This window comes from Sorex fumeus, unplaced genomic scaffold (assembly GCF_029834395.1).
Source record: "Sorex fumeus unplaced genomic scaffold, SorFum_2.1 ptg000168c, whole genome shotgun sequence".
Classification (NCBI taxonomy): domain Eukaryota; kingdom Metazoa; phylum Chordata; class Mammalia; order Eulipotyphla; family Soricidae; genus Sorex; species Sorex fumeus.
Window position 1 is genome coordinate 1,197,660 of NW_026606225.1, and position 22,663 is coordinate 1,220,322.

A 22,663-nucleotide genomic window follows, 5' to 3' on the forward strand; every position below is an offset into this window, starting at 1 on the left:
ACTGTCAGACACAGTTCCTATCATGATCTTTAGTAAACACTCTGGATAATAGGATAATTATGCTCTACAACACACATTTGCGTGGTACTCAAATCTGTTCCTGCAAGACAGGAGGGAGTACTGGAAGAGGCTCACGTGGATATGCAGATTCTGGAGTAGAGTAGATCAGGACCCAGAGGAGCCCGGTTCAGCAGGACGGAACTAGGACTGTGCTTTGGGCTCATATGGGCCCAGAAGTGATCCTGGTCCCTGCAGAGAGTTCCCATATGCATGTCCCTGCCCAGGTGCCAGAGGGCACCTGATAGTTTGCCCATGCTGAGGCCCTTTAGCTGAGCCCATGGCAGTGCCACTTTCAGGCTAAGGGTCACTGGGGCCAGCATTGATGCCGGCCTGCAGGGGGCGCTGATGTGCTTGGGCACCTGGGCTCAGATTCAGCCCCTTGCTGGACCTGTGGGACCTTCCTGTAGATTTTAGGATGGAGTCCTGACTTCTCCAGATCTTTGCACATAGCCTCCTGCCGATCTTCAGGAATAACAGATGCTGGAGATGATGGTGACACACCATCTGACACACTGTTGCCAGGAAAGAGGTAAGTGTCAAGATGACATGATGCAGTGCCAGGAACTTGCTGTCTTCCTGGCCCATCTGTCTCCAGTTGGTATAGGAAGGAGCCCTGGACTGAGATTCCTGGAAAGGGTTTCCAACTATGCTGTATGAGGTAAATTTTGTCCCTGTTTGTTTTGTTGTATATGGATTTAGTCCTCACCCAGAGGTGCTCCAGAAATTCTCCCAACTCAGTGCTCAAGGATCACTTCTTTGAGAACTTGGGGATCTTACAGGATACTCGGGGTCCAAGGCTAACTTTGGGGTTTTTGGTTATTTTATATTGGGATGTGATGTGGGACCAGACCTTGTGATGTTCACAATTACTCCTGGCTCAGCACTGCAGCATAGCACCTCAGAGTGCATGAAGGACCGTGTGGGACTGAAGAATTGCCAGCCCTACCCCTACCATGCTGCTTGATGCTTTGTTTTCTTTTATATTTATTTTTGTGCCACAGTGGAGGTGCTCAGGGCTTCCTCTTGGCTCTGTGCTCTAGGTTCACACCTCAGGGGCATTAGGGGCCCCTGGTGTGTTGGCCCCATATGTATCCTGGCAGCTACAGTGACTCGGGCCCCAGAATATGTGTTTCCCCTGCCTTGTCCTTCCTGCTCTGGAGGGCTTCGCCTGCTCAGTCACACAGAGTCACGTTCACATGCTGCTGTGCGTGCAGTTCTGATCTTGCGCCGGTACTTGGGAGACAAGCAAAGTATGTTGTATCTGGTAGAGGTGTTAAAGATCAAGACATTTTTGCCTCTTGAACAGGGATTAGAGGCAGCCCTGAACCGTGACTTCAGGGTCCTACAGGCACATTTGTCCACACAGAGCTTTCAGTTTGCACTGTACATTGAGTCTCCCCTTCTCATCCCTAGAACAGGGCGTGTGGAAGTGTGACACGGAGGGTCGTCTAGTGTTTGGTCCAACCCAGTGTAGCTTCTATTTTTGGTGCTGCTGCTTATGTACTTGGGTGTTTCATTCTGCAGTGCTCACCAGAGCAGTATTCATTGGCTTTGTCCCTGGGGTGGCCCTGTGTTAGTCTAGTACCTGCAGGAACCTTGTAGTATAGTGTCATTGTAGCAGATCTGGCTTCTCTCAAGTGATTACCGGGACCTGTCACCCATCACCCTGAAATGCAGTGGAGGCTGGTTCCTCCCGATGGGAGTGAAGAGAGGAGGAGGCCCTGTACTCCTCTAGGGCACTGTGTGTCTCATCCTCAGGCCCCATAGTATAGGGTGTGATGTGTGATGGCCTCACTCACACCCCCTCTGTGTACCAGCTTAGGACATGGTGATCTTTCCCGATGTGGCCATGAGATTCACCATGGAAGAGTGGCCGTGCCTGGATGCCTCTCAGAGGAAGCTCTACGGGGATGTGATCCTGGAGACCCCACCAGCACCTGTGGGCTGTCGGTGAGAGCTGCTGGGCCTGCTTCCCATGCCCAGAAAAACCCATGTGGGCTTCTAGGGGCTGGGCCAGGCTGTGATTCTGATTGACTGGTAGGTGTGACAGCCATGCAGATAGCTGTTTCTCTACTTCCTTTCATTTTTTCCTTCCTTCCTTCCTTCCTTCCTTCTTTCTTTCTTTCTTTCTTTCTTTCTTTCTTTCTTTCTTTTTTCTGTCATTTTCTTTCTTACTTTCTTTCTTGGGCACACTATTGATTCTGAGGTGTTCTTACTGATTCTATACTCAGAAATCATTGTTGGTACACATGGAGAATCATATTGGATGCCCAGTATCAAATTCGGGTCAGCTAAATGCATTCAAGCACCCTATGAGCTTTTTCTTCCTTTACGAAATGAAATTCCTTTCAGCCAGAACAATAGTATAATGAGTCTGGCATTTTTTCTTTGTGGCTAGTCCAGGTTCAATCCACGGCATCCAATACAATCCCAAGACACAGCCAAGAGTATTTCCTCTGCCCAGATTCAGGATTAAACCTTGTGCATTGCTGGGTGCAACCCCCAAAATATACAAAGTAAATTTACTTCTATTACCACACTTAACTTTCATGTTTTCTTTTGTTTTTGGTATTGTTCCGGGACCACACTCAGCATTTTCTATAGCGGTAGTGTGTTCGCCTTACAAGCCGCCAACATGGCCGACCCGAGTTCGATTCTTTCGCCCCTCTCGGAGAGCCCGGCAAGCTACCGAGAGTATTCAATATGCCAGACACAGTAAAAACAAAGTCTCCAATGGAGACGTTACTGGGCCCACTCGAGCAAATCGACGATCAACGGGAGGGCCTTTACCTTTACCCTGTGCCAAAAGATCACTCCTGGCAGTGATCAGGGGACAATGCGGGTACTGTGGATTGCAACCTGGTCAGGAGTTTGCAGAGTGCAAGCCTAGACAGGCCTTCAACTTCATTTATTTTTTCTTTGTTTTTCTTTGGGGTCACACATGGTGATGCTCAGAGGTTCCTCCTGTTACATGAGTGTTCCTCGTGCACTCACGATTTCCTTCTGGTGATGCTTAGGAATCATATGGGATGCAGGTACAGAGCACTAAGTTTGTGTAGGGCACAGGAGAGTCCCGACCTTCTGGAGTATCTCCTTAGCACTTGCTTTATTTGCTATGAGATCAACTTAAATTTTTTGCTTTGTTTGCTTTGTTTGGGGACACACCTGGTGATGCGCATGGATAACTCCTGCTTCTGCACTCAAGGATCACTTCTGGAAGAGCTCTGGAGACTATATGGGACGTGGGGACTCGAACCTAGATCAGCCACAGCAAGGCAGCACTGTCCCCACTGTACTGTCTCTCCAGCCCCTATTTTACTATCTGAAATGTCATTTTATTTATTTGAGAGGGGAAGTGTGGGCCACACCCATCTCTGCTCAGGGCTCCCTCCTGTGTCGGCTCAGGGCAAGGTTAGCGCTCTCTGCTCAATATCTTCTCACTAATCCCAAAGATTCTAACTTGAGTAATAATTTGTAAAAGTGTGACTCAAGTTTGTTTAGTTCTTTTACTTGTAATTTTAAAATTTTCGTTCATTTACTTTTTGGCTTTTGGGCCACACTCAGTGGTGTTTAGGGGCTACTCTGGCTCTGACTTCAGGAATTACTTTTGGCAGTGCTCAGGGACCTTAAGGGATACATGGGATCAAACCTGGTTGGACTGCATGCAAGCAGACTCCCTCCCTGCTGTGCCATCTCTCTGTCCCCTAAGATCATTTATATCTTAGCGCCTAACCCCCTCAGCTGATGTTGTGTTAAGTGCTTGGGGACACTTCCAGTGTTCCCAGGAGACCAGATGGTGCCTGGAATCAAGTCAGAGGGTCCCACATGCAAAGCATATTCCCCAATCCTGTACATTGTCACCCTGCCTCCATTGGACTCTTCTATGGATTTTAAAATTTGTTCTGGGTCAAACCAGTCGGACTCAGGGTTTGCTCCTGGCCTCTGCACTCAGGGATCATGGCTGGCTGGTAGGGCACAAACTTGGTTTGACTATGGGCAAGTCCTTTGCCCCACCTGCTGTACTGTCTGCCTACACCGCCTTCTATTTCCCTTTGTTTTTACCTTAAAATAAAGCTGGGGGTCTTGCCATGCTTGTCCTCACCTGGGTGCTTGGATTTCCTCCTGACTGTGCACTCAGTGATCACTCTGGGAGAGGTTCAGAAACTCCATTTGGTTCCGGGGTGAGAAAGCGTAAGTGGGGAGGGCACTTCCTTACTCTCAGAAAACCAGGTTCAATCACTAACCTTCCATGGAGCCAATACTCTCAGAAGTGATTCCTGAGTGCGGATACAGGATTAACCCTTGAGCATCACCAAGTGTGACCCCAAAACAAAACTACATACAATGCTGGAATGAAACTTAAGTCAGCCATATGCTGGGCCAAACCTAGACCGTTAGTGGTATTATCTGGGGCCCCATTATTTAACTCTTAAATTTAAACCTTATCTTATGTCTCACTCCCCACCAATCTCTGGTATATTGAAAGTGGATATTATGATCATGCCTTTTCAGTAATATGGCCAGTTAGACCAGGGACACACGAGGTTTACTTGTCGTCTTTTCCTTGTGACTAATCCATGCTTCCATCTCTGTGGGGACAAGGCTTTTTGGGGTGAAGCCAGTGTTAACCTCCTGGGTGGAACAGGAGCCCTAAATACGGGGATGAGAGGTGTCTGTGCCATTGAGTGTCTGAGGACCCTGGCTGAGGCCCTGGGCACTGTGTGAGTGCCTTGAGAGCATGTGAAACATGCTGCTGACCCCGAGGTCCTCGGGTTCCCGGATCAGGTGTCTGTGCTGTGCTCATGCTGCCCTTCACTCCCCTGAGCTGTCTGTTACCGAGAAATCCTACCCTTTGATTTCTTGACTTTGTTGTTATTCTTACTCATCTGTCAGGTATGTGGAATGGTTCATGAGTTTCAAGGCCCTTTTTCCCCTGGCTGTATAACCAGCCTGACTGTACACCTACAGGGTTGGGTGCTCTTTCTGGAGCACTGGACCCTGCTCTGTCAATCTGACACCATGCTTATCTTTGCCTTTGGATCACGCCATGGTGTATTGAGTATAGAAAGAAATGTAGTTTTCTTTGGTTTTGTGGCCTGGGTGATTCTCAGCAGTTATTCCTGGTAGTTCTCAGAAGTTGCTTTCAGCTGTGTTCAGGGATCAACCCGTCAGCCTCATGCAAGGCTACCTGCTGTACTCTTGACCAACCAAAAATGTTTTATTGTTTGCATGTGAAATTGTGAGTGTGAGCCCATAGTGAAGCTAATTGGAACCAGAATGGCAGTGTATCAGGGAGGGTGCTTGCCTTACAGACACTGCCTCCCTTCGATGTCTGGCATCCCCTATGGTATCCTGAGGATCACTGGGTCTGATCAGAAACAAAACCCAAAAGGTTTGTTCGGGAATTGCTGTGCTCCTCCCAGAGACACTTCCAGCAGAGTTTTTCTTTCTGTAGGCTTGTTCTAACTGAGAATCATGGAGATGTCCTTCACCTGCTCAGCCATTCAGGTGTGTACCATTCAACACTGGACTAATTCTTGTGTATTGTTTTTGATTTGAGAATTCAAATCACAGGTTTAGGATATGGCATTGCAGCAATTTCATTTGGGAACATGGATATTGCATACAAGTGTGCTGGTAAGATTCTCTTATTGAGACTAAATATTATGCCGTTGGTGTGCTTAGTGGACCCAGCATGTGACTTGAAAGGTAGGGTCCGGCTCCATCCCCACAACCACATCTATGGTCTCAGCACCACAGGAAAAATATCAGCCTAATGCTGGAACTAGAGGGTCTATAACGTCAGTTGGTGCTGAAATCTGGAAATTTATTTCATTGTACTGTTTTTTAAAGTGCCAGGATTTTAAAAGTTATTCGTACTTGTACTAAGGCGTACAATAATTCAGCACCAATCCCTGCACCCGTGTCACACGTGTTCCCATATTCTGTACCCACCCCAGTCCCAACTCCACTCCCGCCTGTTCTGGACAACCACATGACTAAGTTTCAGTGGTTGCGGCTTAGATCTCTTGTTTTTCGATTCTGTTGCATCTGTATTTTGGGTAAATGACTACACCCCTCACTCATGTCGCTGGCATAAATGAAACCCTGATCCCTGTAAAGATCTGGTTCTCTTCTTCCCCCAGATTTCTTTCCTTCTTTGACCGGCTTCTCTCTAAACACTGGAGTCAGGGATGATTTAAGCAGTCACTTTACCGTACATTTCCACATCCAATGTTCTGTATTCCACAGATGAGTGTCATCATCCTGTTATTGTTTCTTTTTCTGGCTAACTTCACTCAAGACGGTATCTTCCAATTCCAACTGTTTGGCAGCACATATAATAAAATTATAAAACCTAAAAAATTATTTATTAATTTTTTGCTTTTTGGGTTACATCCAGCGATACTCAGGGGTTACTCCTAGCTTTCCGCTCAGGAATTATTTCTAGGGGTGCTTGGGGTACCACATGGGATGCCTGAAATTGAAGCTGGGCTGGCTGTTTGCAAGGCAAAGGCCTACGCCTGCACTATGGCACCGACTCCCCCAATTTCTTTTCATTACAGGGGAAATACTGTGACTTTACATTTGATAGACAGCAAAGACAAGTGTGTTGAAAAGAACTCAATGGTTCAGCACTAGTGCTTTTGCATTAGGAAGGGCACTTGCTTGGCACCAGGAAGAAAACTATGGTTCCATTCCAGCACACCACATGGCCCCCAGTGCCCCAGCAGCAGGAATCCTTGAGCAATGCTTGGTGTGACCCTCTCCCCACCTACGTAAATAGAACACTGTCACTGTCCTCCCGTTGTTCATCGATTTGCTCGAGCTGGCCCAGTAACGTCTCCATTGGAGACTTTGTTGTTACTGTGTTTGGCATATCGAATACATTACGGGTAGCTTGCCAGGCTCTGCCGTGCGGGAGAGATACTCTCGGTAGCTTGCCGGGCTCTCCGAGAGGGGCAGAGGAATTGAACTCGGGTCGGCCATGTTGGCTGCGTGCAAGGCAAATGCCCTACCGCTGTGCTATCGCTCCAGCCCACGTAAATAGAACAAGATAACAAAAAAACGCAATGATCCTGGAGAGGAACCTGCTTCAGGTGAGATGTTTTGCAAAGGTCCATCTCGGCTGTGAGGGGATGCATCATTGCCTGCACATGTGTATCCCGGGCTCCAAACTGAGCTAGAACCAAACCCAGTCTCAGGCCCCTTTTATTTTCATTTTAAACTGAGGCTTCAATTTTCTACAGAGGGAGTTATTTTCACCTACTGTGTCTGTTCTTTTGAGTTGGAAAAATTTTACACAGCTATGTGACCTGCCGTTGGTCTATTTTGCTTGTCCATATTGCTGAAATGTTAGGTCGTTGCCTGGAAAATTCATCCACATGTCAGAATTGAAATTGAGTCAGGTAACTGTTAGAAACCAACCTGATGGTCTAGAATTTTCTGAACAAGGAGAATCTTAGGCACAGCATAGTAATTGGAATCCTCCCTTGCTGTTCTTCAGGGTAGCAGCCAGTCCAGGTGGAATTTTTCTGATTATGTGCACTGTGACAAAATCTCGAGTGAGAAGTTATGCCCTCAGCCCCATGAAGATGCAAAGACAGGTGGAATGTCTTCTGTGGGTGACCGGAAGGAAGTGAGCGCCCACGCTGCAAAGAAGCGCTCCCCTGGGAAAAGCTACTCGGAGACTGTTCTGCTCAGTCCATGGACACAAACCACCCCAGGAAAGAAGCTCCTGGACTGTGGGAGAGGAGCAGTGTTTGTAGTGAGTCCAGTTATGTACCCTACAATATCTGAACACTGGAATCGAACCCAGGTTACCCAAGTGAAAGAAAACACTCACATTCTTTGGCTCTCCATACAGCCCCACCATCATGCCAGAGTGCGTCCTGATTGCAGAGCCAGGAGAACCTCTGCATATTGCTGGATTTGTGGCCTCCAAACCATGAACAAACCGAATAAAACCACAACAGCCTCAGTCCCTTATTGGAGGATTCCCTCACCCCAATGAGGGGTTTCTGATCTGTATCTTGCTGTATTCATGCTGCCTCTTCCTTGTAGTAGAGGTTTGGGTTTCCTCAGAATGTGGTGTGCTGGGGTGTGGGTTGCCAATAACAGGAAATATTTCTCAATGGCTTGGTCACAGATGTAGCAAAGTGGCTTCAGAAGGTTTCTAGCTCAGTGAAGAGAACAAAAAATAAAAATAAATGACTTTGCCTTGCTCTTTCCACCTCAGGTTCAATCCTCTGCACCCCTCCTGGACCAGAGACAAAGCGTGAGCAACCCACTCAACCCCCAAGAAGATTCAGATATGTACCCTACAAGATCTGAAGTCTGGAATCGAACCCAGGTTACTCTAGTGAAAGAAAGCCCTCATCCGGTACTCGTACAGCAGCACCTGTGGAAGCGACTTGCTTGATCCTTAATTATCCCATACTTATCCCTGAAGCAAACCCAAGGGTGGGAAATTCTTAAGAGAAACAAGCCTGGGGAGGGACGGAAATGCCCACAGTTCCAATTCATAGCGCTTCGCAGAACTGCTGCGGGCCGACCTTTCCCACGCTTGATTTCCAGCCCTTTTCTTTACTTCAGTGTTAGATATAGGGTCATTAATCAGGTAAGCTGCTTGGGTCGCTGCAGCTGGAGCAGGGCGGTTAGTGCTCTTGGCTTGCAGTCACAGGTCCCTGGTTCTTTCTCTGACTCTCCGTACAGCCCACCATCATGTCGGAGTGATTCCTGAGTGCAAAGCCAGGAGTAACCCTGAGAATTGCTGGTGTTGGGCCCCCAAACCATGAACAAACCAAATCAAACCAAGACAGCCTCAGTCCTGTGATGGCAGATTCCCCCACCCTAACTTGGTGGGTTCTGAGCTGTATCTTGCTGTATCTCTGACCCCTTTTCTTTGTAGAAGAGGGTTTGGACATTCTCAAAATGTGGGGTTATGGCACCTGGGGTTGACTATAACTGGAAACCTTTCCAAAGAGCTGGGCCACAGACAGAGCAAAGAGGGCTCATAACTTTTCTTGTTCAAAATGAACTGAACAACGACAAAATAATCTCACCCTGCTTGTAACCGACCAGGTTCAATCCCTAGTACTCAATGTTTCCCAGAAACCTGTGGGCACACACCAAAACAGTCCCCCCCCCCCCAAAAAAAAAACCCTCAGAGCCAGAGCTACAGGATAGCTGGTAGTATGTTTGCCTTGCATACAGCCAACTTGTGTCCAATCTTCGGCATTCCATATGGTCCCCCAAGTACCACAAGGAGTAATTTCTGAGTGCAGACCCTGGAGTAACGCATGAGCATTGCTGGGTATTACCCAAAAAGCAAAAAAAATTCCTTGGAAGAAGTGATGTATTTAGATTTTCCAGGGAAGAAGATTGCCCAGTCTTAGGCTCAATATTTCTGTGTTAATTAAAATTCTTCTTAACACAGCTTAGTTCCTCAGATGGCTGTTGCCTTCACCCCAGACATCTGGAGATGCTGGAGTTGAATCTGGCCTCTGCCACCCTCCTGAACGGAAAACAGAAGACATGGGAATTCTCATGTGTATAGGAACCTCAAAACTCAGGATGGAAGATGGCACCCTCAGCAACGCGGGGTGCTGTGATATGTGGACGTGGGGTCTGGAGACCTTTAGAACTGAGCAGGTTGGACACGTAGTACTGTGGGAAGGCAAGCCTCTCCTGTGTCACCCTGTTTTCTCTCGGGTAGCTGGCTCTGGAGCACTGCTCACTGGGTATCCTTCCACACATAGAGTGAGGGGGGCAAGCCCCAGGCAGCAGGGATACCCGGACACAGATCCCCAGTTTATTCTCTGACAAAAGGCCCAGTCGGACACGGGCAGGGCTGGAAGATGCTGGACTCTCTCATCCCCTCCAGCCCTTTGCGGGTGTAAGAGAGTTGAATCCACCAGAGGAGGCTCCTCTTGGCACACGGACCCCTCGAGAATGAAGCAGCACAATTGAGGTCTGGAGTCATTCCCCAACCCCCACACCGCCCCACCTGGTCCACACCTCCTGATCTGACTATATGATTTGCAGGAGGGGGTCGGAAGCACTGGTGGGGGGCCCCACATCCTTCTGGACTAAGACTTTGGTTCCCACACTCGGGGATCCCCCACTTGCCCTGCTCCCTCAAATGTCTGGGAAAGCCAATGAGCAGTCTCCCTCAAAAAGGAGGGAATCCAATCTAGGCTTTTACCTAGGTCAAAGTCCCGTTGCTAAGGAGGTTGCCTAGGCAGGTTGGGAGTGGTGATGATCTTCTTTGAAATTCCTTTCCTCTCCTTTTGTTTCTGCAGGAGCTTCTCTGTGTCTGTTGCTGGCCATAAGTGAGGGCCTGATCAGGCCTTAATTCCTGTTTTTTGCAAGGTTGTCCTTCACAACTTCAGAGCTATTCCCAGGAAATTTATTGCCTTTGCCTTGGGAGGGTGGAACTTCTCTATCTGCCTGCATGCCCATATCAATTCCCTCCAAACCATTAGGAGGTGCTGGACGTTAGGACATTAGGAGACCTCAACCCTGGCCCCAGAGGAGTGACGCCTGAGTGCAAAGGCAGGAATAAATAAGCCCTGAGCAGTGCTGACTGTGTCTCCTTCCTCAAAGATGCAAATCCTAAGGCTCCCAGTGCTACCGAGGTAGCTGATTACTCCCTGTGGTACCAGGGGACCATGTGATACTGGAGGTGAGCCCAGAAAAACCATCTACAGGCAGAGAAAGCCTTGATCACAGGGATCACTAAAATTGCTCACATCTGCCATTTATAAACCTGATCCCCCTGACATAGCCCTTTCTGTTCAATACACAAAACAAGTATTATTTTGTAGGGGTGGGGGTAAGGCACAACCAGAAATGCCCAGGAGTTACTTCTGGCTCCACAGGCAGGATCACTCCTGGTGGGCCTGGGAGGGAAATGGATCATATCCAATCATCCCCTGCAAGAACAAATGCCCAGCAGTCCCTAAAATCTGAATTTCAATTTACCTTGAATGCATCATTTAATCTCCCCCAGGCCTTGGGTGGGATACACAATGCCTCCATTATCTCTGGGTTCCTCAGGGCTTGCCCTTTGACCATTTTTTTTCATTTTTGTTTCCCACCTGGGTGATGCTCAGGGGTTTCTCCTGATATGCACTCAGGAATTACTCTGGGAGTGTGGTGCTTTGGGGATCCTATGGCAAACACTCGGCTTCAACCTTTTGATGTCTTAAATATACACTCCTAGTTCATTCTTTATGTTACAGTTCTCAAGTTCAAATCAAACTGGTGATGTCAGTACTATGAGGGAAAGGGAATTGCTGATGATTGCAGTTCAGGGAAACACAAAGGTCTTCCCATTCTGTACACTCTTAAGAGTTCTTGCCACTGTGTATTTTCATATGCCTACTAAGGCCTGAGTTCCTTATGAACCTGAATTAACCTCCTGAGTTACCTTATATAGCAAACCATAATAATTATAGTAATGATTACTATTTCCTATGCCAGTGCCCCAGCACTTGAACTTGATGTGTACGTTAACCTGTAAATAATGTGTCCTTTTTTTACTTTTTTAGGTCACACCCGGAGATGCTCAGGGATTACTCCTGGCTTTTCACTCAGGAATCACTCCTGGCTGTACTCATGGAACCATATGGGATGCTGGGAATCGAACCTGGGTCGGCTTCATGCAAAGAAAACGCCCTACCCGCTGTGCTATTGCTCTTGCCCCTGTAAATAATGGGTCTTGATGATGGAATTCAGGTGAAAACTGATTAAATAGGAACTAAGTGAGTTGGTACAAAAACCACCCCTCGATCACAATTATCACTGTCACACTTTTTGTTTTCTTTTGCCTTTTTTTTTGTTTTTTTGGCCAAACCCAGAGATGCACAGGAGTTACTCCTGGCTCTGTACTCAGGGATTACTCCTGGCTGTTCTTGGGGGACCGTATGGGATGTTGGAAACGAGAAAAAATGAACCTCTCTGACCAGGGAATTACCTGGTCAGGAATATTTGAAGCCTGGCCCTTTAAGGCTCTGGGCAACCGTGCAGGTGACTTCACAAAATCCGTGACCTTTATCCGCTGGCCCTGGCGTTCTGTGCCGAAGTGCCAGCGGGTCGCGTGGTTGCTGAAGGTGAGGAGTGGGTGAGGGGGCACCCAAGGGGGGCAGGGGGTCCCGGAAGGTCGGTTTCCCCGCTGGCCGCCCGAGTGGTTGCTCTGAGCGCCTGAACGTCCGTGGTCTCTGCCTTGTGGGCCGCGGGGTCGCTCCGTGGCGGTGGCCCGGGGTGGCGGCCCCTCACCTGGGATGCACCTAGCGCTCCTACCGAAAGTTTTATCTTGTTTAAGTTGATTTTGAGGGAAAAACCGTCGTTTTTACTAAGTAGAACTTATTTAGGAAGATGTGTAAGGGGGGAACGCGGCTGGCCGTGTTCGATCCCCGGCACCTCACAGCCGCCGATCACGGCCTGGAGTGAGCCCAGAGCCCGGAGTAACCCTTGAGCAAAGCCCCCCAGCACCCCCAATGAAAATGTCGGTGGGTAGAGGAAGCATGTGGTCGAGGAGAGAAACGAATTTGAAGCGCTAAGTTCTTTCTGAAAGTTCCAATAACGAAACAAACAAAAGTGGCAAAAAAAGTTTTAATTTTATTTTATGTGTTTTAGACCCTTATCCGGTGGCACCCAGGACTCCCTCCCTGGGGATCCGAGGAGGATATGAGGCCAGCGCCCTCCCTGCTGACCCATCGCTCGGGGCCCTCACAAAGCAGAAAGTGTCAGAGCTAGAGGGAGCCTCAGTCTCCCCCAGATCTGATGGGGCGTGTGAGGGCAGCTCAGCGTTATCTTAGTTTCGGGGCGACTCCAGCAACTGGTCAGTCACGGGGTTGGGTGGATCATCCCAGCAGTGACCCCAGGACATCCCGTTACTGGCCCCCTTTCATTCCTTAGGCTGATTGTGGAGTAGAGCTAAAACATGGGATTCCCTCATCAAAGGAACCTTGAGGGGCATTCTTTTTCCTTGTGGGAGAATGTTGAGCCCCACGTGGCAGTGTTCAGGGGTCACTCCTGGGGTTGCTCAGGGTACACCATATCTGGGTCAGCAGCATGAAAGAAAAAAAACCCTCCGCTCTGGCCTGTCATTCTTGGGGGGTGGCCGGGCTGGATGGGGGAGGGGCGCGGCATATTCTTTATGTGCTTGGGGCTCAAAAGCATTTGGCAGAGCCTTTGATTTTCACTGGTTCTTGTGCATTCAGTGGGTTCTGGGAGTTCAGGGAGGTGGGGAGCTTCTCTTTCCTTTTTTTATTTATTTTGCATTTTGGGTCACACCCAGCGAGGCATTATGGTTACTCCTGGTTCTAACTCCAGCAAGCACTCCTAGTGGTGCTAGGAACCATACGGGATGCCCAGAATTAAACCCAGGTTGGCCGCCTTCAAAAGAAATGCTCTGTCTGTGCTGTCACTCAGGCCCCAAGGTGTGTAGCTCTAAGCCAACTCAGGTTGCGGTCTGGAGGGGTGCATCAGGGTGGTGCTACAGTGGGTCTTGCAACCAAATATGCCATCTTAGCAGGAAGTAGCTTGGGCACTTCCAGAGTGTGCCCTAGACCCTATAATAATGCTATTTAGGATCACTATTGGCCACCACACCTTTATTCATTTAAATGAATTAATTATTTAGTCTGTAGGAATTACAACTGCAAGACTCAGTTACTTCTCCTGCATTTGCACTCAGGGATCACTCCTGCTGGGCTCAGGGAACCGTATGGGATGCCAGGATTCAAACTTGGTTAGGCCGAGTGCAAGACAAGCACCTCACTGGCTATACTGTGTCTCCAATCTCTTTACACAGAAATTTCTTTTTTTTTTATTTTTAGGGTCACACCCAGCGATGCTCAGGGGTTACTCATGCTTTGCATTCAAGAATCACCTCTGCAAGTACTGGGGGACCATATGTGATTTTGGGAATCGAACCCGGGCTGGCCACATGGAAGGCAAACTCCCTACCTGCTGTATCATCGTTCCGGCCCCAGAAATGTCTTCATTACTTAATTTATTGTACTTTTTTTTGGCCAGAGCAGCACTCAGTGCTCAGGGGTTACTCTTAGTTCTGAGTTCATGTATCATTTTTAGCAGTGCTGGAGTGGGGAAGCCTGTGTGCTGTTGCATATTGACCCCAGCTTAGCTGCTTGAAAGAAAAACCCCCTATCAACTTATTAGCTTTGCTAACCCTATGTGATTATATTTCCTCAGAAAAAAAGAATTTCTGCCTCACCTGTCCAGATTCCAAGCATCTCCACTGTCCATCTCTCCAAGACCAGGGGTGTGCCCTGCTGTTGAAGTGAGTACTTGCAGAAAGGGATTTTCCAGGGACCAGCTGCAATAGGTTCTAAATGTCTCACTTTCAGGGGCTGGTGCAGTAGTGCAGCCAGGAGGGGGTTTGTGTTTCTTGGGGTGACCAGAGTTATCCCAGCCACAACATCACTAGGTGATATTGTCCCCTGAGCATCACTAGGTATGACTCCAACCCTCCCACTTCAGAATTTGTCTTGACACCTGAGCATTCTTTGAGCATCTTTTTGGAGTTGGGGCGTTTATCCTGTCTTTCCCTCTCTCCCCACCCCGCTCCATTTGCTGCAAACTTGGAGATAGTCAGAGACTCTCCCCCTCTTGTGTCTGTGTGTCTGAGATGCAGGGGGAACCATGCCATGTCTCCCAAAGGTAAATAAGGAGCTCAGCCCTCAGGTAAGCTCAAAGTTCTGCCATCTGTAGCGCCAAAATCCAAACCTGCATTCTACAAAACTGGTTGGTGGAGGTTGACTGTGAACAAATTACATATATATATATTATATTTATATATAAGTATATAGATATAGATATAGATAAACACACATACACACATTTAGAATTAGCAAAGTCCCCTCAATGTAGTTTTCACTAGAATGATAAAAAGGATTCAGATCTGCTTAAAGGACAAAAAAGGCTCCGAGGTGACCGAAATCGCTTGCTGCCCATTAGCCTCCATTTTTAGGATCAGAATATATGATGTTGTTGGTGCAAACGGGCAGTGTTCAGGGCCTACTCCGGGCTTTACACGTAGATGGTGCTCAGGAGACCTTTTGGAATTCTGAGGGTTTAACACAGATTGACCACATGCAAGGCAAGTTCCGCAAGCGCCCAAGCCACTGTACTACCCTCCTGCCCCATACTGTGGATGTAAAATTTGGCTTCTGAAATTATTTTCCTTATAGGCAAGAGTCCACTGGTTTGGTGTTTTCAGGGGGTAGTGTGTTGACCAGACAGTGCTCTCTGATGTTCTTATCAGCCTCTGCTCCTCTTCCAGTGTCTGTCCAGCTCTCTGGGCTGCTGCTAGGCCAGTTCCTCTCTGCATCTCCAGGGCTGGCTTTGCAGTCACTGCTTTTACCCCATCTTGACTACTTCCACTAGAAACTCAGCATTTGATGAATTGTACCAACCTCCCTGTTTTATCTTGAATCATCCCAGCTGCATTTTTCCTGATGGACTGTGTGTGAGAGCATTGGGTCATTGTTTGACTGAAAAGTACAGGATCAGGGTTTTTTTTTTATCCCCATCCTCCCACTGTGTGAATCACCACTCTCCACAGCCATCTCTGCACACCTTTATCCAGTCCATACCCTTTGGAAGCACAGATTCATCTGGGTGGGCAAACAGGGTCTCTGCATCTGGACCATGGCCCTTTAAGGCTCAGGTTCTGGCAGCAGTGGAAGTGGAGTCCCAGGCCAAGGACTTTCAGATGTTTATTTCTCTTCCCATTGTGGTTGCCTGATCAGGCTGCCATTGGTCTGGTGGTAGGGGAGGAAATGGCGGCCCTTTGTAGAAGGGGGACTGTGAATACCTATTTGTTGTCAGGACGCGAGTGGCGTTCTGTGAGCGCCCAGTGCCTCCTGTTCTCCGTCCTGAAAGCGCTAGGGCCGCACCAGCTTGGGTGGCGCCCTATTGTGCTTGTTTTTCCTCTCATTTCTGATATCAGCCATTTCCTGAGGCACGAGGGATGCTTTAGGGGAACCAGAAGTTTTAGGGGGTGTTGGGGTTGCGGTGTGTGTGGGTGATCGTGGGGTTCCCTTTGACCACCATCACCTCCAGCTCCATGAATGGTCAGTAGCAGGTGGGCGTGGGACTGAGCGCAGGGGCTGAGCTAGGGGCCTGCGGGACCTGCAGAGTGCAGGGCTTGGCTGTCCCGACCCTCCCAGCATGGGACTTTGCTGTGCCCTTTTCCAGAGCATTTGGCCCTGGCATCACTTACTCGTGTAGAACCTTCAGATTCACTTCAAAGGGCAGGGCCCCAGCCCCCCTGTTGTTGTCTGTTCTTTGATTGTTGTGATATGGCAGGGCCGCATGGTGGTTTGATCCCTGCCAGAGGCTGGGCTTTGCAAATGACACTTTTTCAGTATCATTGTTTTGATTTTGCTTGTGTACCACATCCAGAGATGAAAAGGATCTACTTTTTGTTTTTGCTTTTTGGGTCATACCTGACAATGAATAGGGGATACTCCTGTCTCTGCAGTCAGGAGTTCTTCCTGGCAGTGCTCACAGGACCCTATGGGTGCTAGGAATCAAACCTAGGTAGGCCGCATGCAAGGCAAACGTCCTACCTGCTGTGTTATCTCTCCAGCCCCACTCAGGATTCGGAAACTGCCTCCTCGGTTTTCCTTGTAGATGAGTGTTCACTGCTCGCGTGTTGGCAATCATAGACCGTTGACTGGACAGTTTTCTCTGATGTTCTTACGAGCCTTTGCTCCTGTTCCACCAGTTCTCCAGAACTCTGGGCTGCTTCTAGGCAGTTCCTCTCTGCTCTTGTGCTGGCTTCGAGTCACTGCTTTCTCCTCACATTGATGGATGATTACCCGGAGAAATTCATTGTCCTGTGCCCCACCTGCTCCCTATCTGCCTCTTTTACTTCGAATGAACCCCATTTTATTTTATTTTTTTCATGATGGACTGTGTGTGAGAGCATCGGCTCATGTTTGTCCAGTAGGACTTCTTACTTGTCACTAGCCCTCTACTGTGTGGCCGGCAAGTACAGCAGCTGCCTCCATCCCTTTAGGTGAGCCCACCCCCCTTATGCCACAGATCCACCTGGGTGGTCATCATGGTTCTCTCCACATCTGGAGTCTGGCTCTTTAAGGCTGCTTGTGGAAGCAGAAGTGACATCACAGGGGGCCCTTCCTGGTGCTTCTATTCCTGGAAACTGGGTCAGTGTCATTGCGCACATGGGTAAAGGACAGAGTAGGGCCCCTGTGGAAAAGTGGTACTCCGAAAGCCAACTTTGTGGCAGAAAGGGGACAATCTCCCGTGAGCGCCTGGCAGTTCCCCTTCTCCACCCTGAGCTGCGGGTCCTCGCCAGCTTAGGGGGGGCACTTTTTTTTTCATTTTTTTATTATTATTAGTGAAACACCATGAGGTACAGTTGTAGATTTACATTTTTTGTGCTTGGGTTTAGATTATACAATGATCAAATACCCATCCCTCCACCAGTGCCCATTTTCCACCACCATGGATAATATCCCTCCCAACCCGATCCCTCCCATCCCACCCTGCCTCTATGGCAGGGCGATCCCTTGAGTTCTATCTCTCCTTTTTGGTGCTGTGGTCTGCAAAAGAGGCTTTGAGTGGCAAACATGTTCAGTCCATAGTCTACTTTCAATATGCATCTTCCCTCCTGGGAGGATCCTCCAAACATTCTTTATTTGGTGCTCCCTTCTCTATCTGAGCTGCCCTTTCCACTAGAATGCCTGGCTGGCCTCTAAGCTATGGAGTAAACCTCCTGGTGCTGATCTCAGCTATTCTTGGGTATTAATCTCATATTTTGTTACTTTATATTCCCCAGATGAATGCAGTCTTTCTATGTTTATCCCTCTCTTTCTGACTCATTTCGCTTAGCATGATACGTTCCATGTTGTACCACTTGTATATAAATTTCATGACTTCATCTTTTCTAACAGCTACATAGTACTCCATTGTGTAGATGTACCAAAGTTTCTTTAACCAGTCATCTGTTCTTGGGCATTCAGGTTTCTTCCAGTTTCTGGCTATTGTAAAGAGTGCTGCAATGAACAAACAAGTGCAAATGTCACTTCAACTACACATTTTTGCCTCTCTGGGATATATTCCCAGGAGTGGTATTGCTGGGTCAAATGGGAGCTCAATTTCTAATTTTTTGAGCATCATCCATACTGTTTTCCAGAAGGGCTGAACCAGTCGACATTCCCACCAAAAGTGAAGGAGTGTCCCTTTCTCGCCACATCCGCGCCAGCATCGGTTGCTTTTGTTCTTTTGGATGTGGGCCAGTCTCTGAGGTGTGAGATGGTATCTCATTGTGGTTTTGATCTGCATCTCCCTGATGATTAATGATGTAGAGCATTTTCTCATGTGCTTTTTTGCCATTTAGATTTCTTCTTTGAGAAAGTTTCTGTTCATTCCATTGCCCCATTTTTGGATGGGGTTGGATGATTTCTTCTTGTGGAGTTCAACCAGTATTTTGTATATCCTGGATATCAACCCCTTGTCAGATGTGTATTCGGCGAATATCCTTTCCCATTCTGTAGACTGTCTTTGTATTTTGGTCACTGTTTCTTTTGAGGTGCAGAAACTTCTTACTTTAAGATAGTCCCATTTATCTATCTCTGTTTTCACTTGCTCGGCCAGTGGCATGGCATCTTTGAAGATACCATTAGCTTCAGTGTCATAGAGGGTTTTGCCAACTTTGTCTTCAATGTACCTTATGGTTTCTGGTCTGATGTTGAGGTCTTTAATCCATTTTGATCTTACTTTTGTACATGGTGTTAGGCAGAGTTCTGAGCCCACTTTTTTGCATGTAGCCATCCAGTTCTGCCAGCACACTTTGTTAAAGAGGCTTTCCTTACTCCACTTCACATTACTTGCACCTTTATCAAAGATTAGATGATCATATGGTTGAGGGGTGATGTCAGTGTATTCAACCCTATTCCACTGGTCTGCAGTTCTGCCTTTGTTCCAGTACCATGCTGTTTTGATTATTACTGCTTTGTAGTACAGTTTGAAGTTAGGGAGGTTGATTCCTCCCATTTTCTTTTTTCCCAAGAATTGCTTTAGCTATTAGTGGAGGCTTATTGTTCCATATAAATTGCAGGAGTGTTTGCTCCATTTCTTTTAAGAATGTCATGGGTATCCTGATAGGGTTTACATTGAATTTATACAATGCTTTTGGTAGTATTGTAGGGGGGCACTTTTGGACTTCTTTTTTACTTATTCCCTGATACCAGGTGGTTCCTGAGATGCGGTGGATCTTTGACGGGATCAAGGGTGGAGGATGTGAGTGAGTGATCCTGGGGGGCACCTGCAGCCACAATCGCATCCAACTCTGCGATGGAGGAGCAGCGGGTGGGTACAGGGCTGAGCAAGGGATCTGTGGGCCTTGGAGGTGAGGGACCTTCCACGGGCTGGGGCTTGGCCATCCTGACCTCCAGCTAACCTACGTTGAGACCTTGGCCCCAGACTCGCTGCTGTAACATCTCCAGATTCACTTTCAGCAGAGTTGCAGCTCCCATAATGCCAAGAGACTCTGTTACTGTCCGGCTTTTTCAATGGCTTCCCTGGTATGATGGGGCCATCCGGAGCAGTGGATCCACAGGTGACGGGTTTTAGTTTCCTTTTGCGGCTATTTTTGGTGGGGAATGGGGGCTCTGCATGCCCGAATATACCCTGAGGGCTTACTCTGAATCCTGGCTCAGATATTCTTCCTGGAGTGTACTGGGGGCCATGGGGATGCGTAGGGATGCAGAGGATTGACTGGTGTCAACAAGGCAAGCATCTTTCTAGTTTTACTGTCTGCTGGATCAGGAACTTCTACTTCTTCACATCAGGTTCCAAAACCCTGTCTAGATACCTGTTTATCGATGTGAGTACTGGGGGTAAAGGGTGTGTGTTAGTGTGTATGTGTGTGTGTGTGTGTGTAGAAAGTGAGTTATTTTAAGAGATGAAGGGCTGTCCCCGTGATAGAGCCACATTCTGGGGTATGGTTGTGGGGGGCAGCCCTGCTGCCAGCCTGTAGGGTGCTGATGCATGTGATCTGGCCTCCGAGTCAGCCTCTGGCTGTGCCTGTGAGAGCCTTTTGTGGGACCCAGGGAGGAGTCCTCAGGTCAAGACAGGGCTGAGTTTTCTCCTTTGTAACCAAGCCCAGAGCTTGTGTTGTGAAAGGCAACACAGATGCCAACCTATTTTGCTTCTCCTGGGGAGACAGCAGCATTAGGCAGTATCCCCCAGGTGGGTCTGTGAGCCAGTGCCCGAGGGTGTGGCTGGTCATGTCTGGGGATATGGGGGGCCCCGCCCGACCACTCTCCGGCCCGCGGATATGACCCTAGGATCCGTAGGTGCAGGGAAGGACTGACCGAATGAACACAAGGCACAAGAGATAGAATACAGCTTAGAAACAAAGAGAAAAAGGGACAGACTTTATTGAGGGCGATGGGGGTATATATTAGTGAGGTAGCTACACAAAGCGTCGTGCCCAAATGTGGTTAGGAAAGTTACACAGTCTATAAGTTTGACATACCATGCATTACAAAGCTTATACTAAGTTAATCATTGTCACTTACAGCCATGACAATTGTTTTCTCGGAATAATCATACATAGCACAGGCTTTACCTGCCAAAGGTCATGTAGGTGAGGATTACCATACCACAGGCTTTACCTGCGAAGGGCCACATAGGTCATATTACCATACCACAGGCTTTACCTGCCGAGGGTCATGTAGGTCACGATTACCATACCACAGGCTTTACCTGCCGAGGGCCACATAGGTTAAGATAGCCATACCTAGCACAGGCACGTAGGCTCTTGGTCAGTTAAAGGGCCAGCTTCCCACATCTCCCCCTTCCTTTATTATAAAAGACGCCAGCTAGGGGGAGCATTGACTGGGCCCCTCCAGGATATCAAGAAGCCCTCTGTTTTGCAGAGGGGAGGAAAGTAGACAGAGCCCATTTTCCCCTACCCACCCTACTAGCGGAGGGGAACCGTGGAAAAAGGCCAGTGTTAGGCAGAGGAAACCTCCATGCAGGCCCAGTGTCCTCCACAGGTAGTCGGAATCAGCCATGAGGCCTCCCTTGCAGTGCTTTGCCAGACACCTAGTGGCTGAACAAAATGGAATAGGGTAAAGTCCGACTCTTTCATACCGAGATTGTCAGATCAGAGAGGGGCAGGGGAACTGGCCATGAACAACTCAAGTTTGGGTCCAACTAACCACAACCTGCTAGCAGTCCTCTGTAGCAGCAGAATTTGCGGCCGCATGGTCTAGGGGAGCATCTTCCATTGCCAGGCGGTGGTAATGCACCTGTATAGGTGCTGCGACCAGTGAGGCAACCTGCTGTTTGATAAAGCTGATTAGACGGTTAAACACGCAAGGTCCAATAGTAACAATTAAAAAGAGTGCAGTAAGGGGGCCCAAGAAGGGGAGTAGGTATGGGAGAAGAGTGTGAAAGCCCCAGGTAGAGGTAGAGGACTCTCGTTGGTGTTGTCTGAGCTCTAAACCCTCGTGGAGTTCCAGCATGGTATCCCGAATGACTCCACTATGATTGACATAGAAACAGCATTCCTCCCCCAGTGCAGCATAGAGTCCACCCTCTTTCAAAAAGAAGGTCAAGTCCTCTCCGATTCTGCAGAGCAACTTCAGACAAGGAATTGAGGGATTCTTCCAAATGGGCGATCCAGCCTTCCAAGCGGCTGATATTTGCATCGACAGCGGCATGATGGGAGGCTAGTGCAGAGTGTTGAGTCACCAGGGATGCGATGCCTGTCCCTGCGCCCGCAAGGGTCAGGGTCAGGAGGGTAGCGACAGTGTGAACAGGTTGCGATGATTACGATGGAGATCAGTCCTATTGTCCCAAGCTTCCTAAAAGGAATTAACCGGATGGTAGAGAGCTCACAACGGAGACACAGAAGTCCTGGGCGGGGTGAAAGACGGATCCAGCCAGATGTGGGTTAAGTCCCGCTCAAACGCACAGCCACCAGGATCCAGATGAAGGGAGAGTTCACTGGTCTAATTGGAGAGAAGGATCAGGGATATGGGTGACACATAGATTGGAAGGGTCAAGGGAAGGAGGTGCGGCACCAACACAAAAACCACGACCTGATACATCTAGGAGGGAAAATGTCAAGAGGACAGAGGCCCACTCATGGGAGGGGGCATCTGATATAGACTAAGGCAAGGGGCTGCCTAAGAGGTCAAAAAGTGGAGGGAACGGTTGCACGCAGCTGTACAGCCTGCAATGTCAGGTCTCTTTCCAAGTGCAGCTGGATATTGTGCCCTCACTGTCATACTTATCTCTTTTTTTTCTTTTTGGGTCACACCCAGCGATGCTTAGGGGTTACTCCCAGCTCTGCACTGTGGAATTACTCCTATCAGTGTTCAGGGGGCAATATGGGATGCTGAGAATCAAACCCGGGTCGCCCACATGCAAGACAGACATCTTACCCACTGTGCTATCACTCCAGCCCTGTTGTGCTTATCTTTGCCCTTGGATAATTAGCATGGCTTTTCATAATATCAACAAAATGAATTTGTTTTTGTTTTGGGCCTGAAAGACTCAGCCTTTATTCCTGGCTGTTCACAGAGGT